Here is a 1,017-nt window from a genome sequence, read left to right as displayed (position 1 = left end):
ATTCCCCCCAAACCCCCTTAAATCCCCCCAAATTCCCCCCAAATCCCCCCCATCCCCACCGGATGAACTGGGCCAGCGCCGGGACTCGGGAACTGCGGGTCTTGATCATCTGAGGGGACAGTTGGGGACATTGGGGACAACAAGGGGACCCTCAGGACACCCTGGGGACACTTTGGGGACATTGGGGACACCCTGGGGACACCCCAGAGACACCCTGGGGACACTGGGGACACCAAGGGGACCCTCAGGACACCCTGGGGACATTGGGGACATTGTGGGGACACTCTGGGGACATTGTGGGGACACCCTGGGGACATTGGGGACCCTCTGGGGACACCCCAGTGACATTCTGGGCACTTTGGGGTCATTGGGGACACCTTGGGGACATTGTGGGGACACCCTGGGGACGCTCTGGGGACACCTTGGGGACACTGGGAACACCCTGGGGACACCAAAGGGACCTTGGGGACACCCTGGGGACACCTTGGGGACATTGGGGACACCCTGGGGACACCAAGGGGACCTTGGGGACCCTCTAGGGACACCCTGGGGACACCCTGAGGACACGAAGGGGATATTGGGGACATCCTGGGGACCCTCAGGACACCCTGGGGACACCCTGGGAACATTGTGGGGACCTTGGGGACACTTTGGGGACATCTTAGGGACACTTTGGGGACCTTGGGGACACCCTGGGGACACTTTGGTGGCAGCACTCACCAGCAGGACCTCACTGTCCTCCTCCAGCTTCCCCTGCCACGTGTACCTGGCACAGGGGACACCGATGGCACCTCCTGTCACCCCCTGTGACTCCCTGTCACCTCCTGGCACCCCCTGTCACCTCCTGCCATCTCCTGTCACCCCCTGTCACCCCCTGTCACCCCCTGCCACCCCCTGTCCCCTCCTGTCACCCCCTGTCACCTCCTGTCACCTCCTGCCACCCCCTGCCATCTCCTGTCACCCCCTGTCACCCCCTGTCCCCTCCTGTCCCCTCCTGTCACCCCCTGTCCCCTCCTG

At 64.0% G+C, this 1,017-nt stretch overlaps 1 long non-coding RNA gene across 1 annotated transcript; it reads right to left on the bottom strand.

Moving 5' to 3' along the window:
- Nucleotides 1-34: 34 nt before the first annotated feature.
- Nucleotides 35-936, bottom strand: LOC113942751. The gene is made up of 3 exons (XR_003526040.1): nt 912-936; nt 721-791; nt 35-109 (listed from the first exon to the last, which is right to left on the bottom strand). It is a non-coding gene; the product is annotated as an uncharacterized LOC113942751 (long non-coding RNA).
- Between the last annotated feature and the right edge of the window lie 81 nt (nt 937-1,017).

Source organism: Corapipo altera, unplaced genomic scaffold, assembly GCF_003945725.1.
Source record: "Corapipo altera isolate COAL_440 unplaced genomic scaffold, ASM394572v1 53947, whole genome shotgun sequence".
Taxonomy (NCBI): domain Eukaryota; kingdom Metazoa; phylum Chordata; class Aves; order Passeriformes; family Pipridae; genus Corapipo; species Corapipo altera.
The sequence above is the reverse complement of the archived record's forward strand: the minus strand, read 5'-3'. Positions and strand labels throughout refer to the sequence as shown.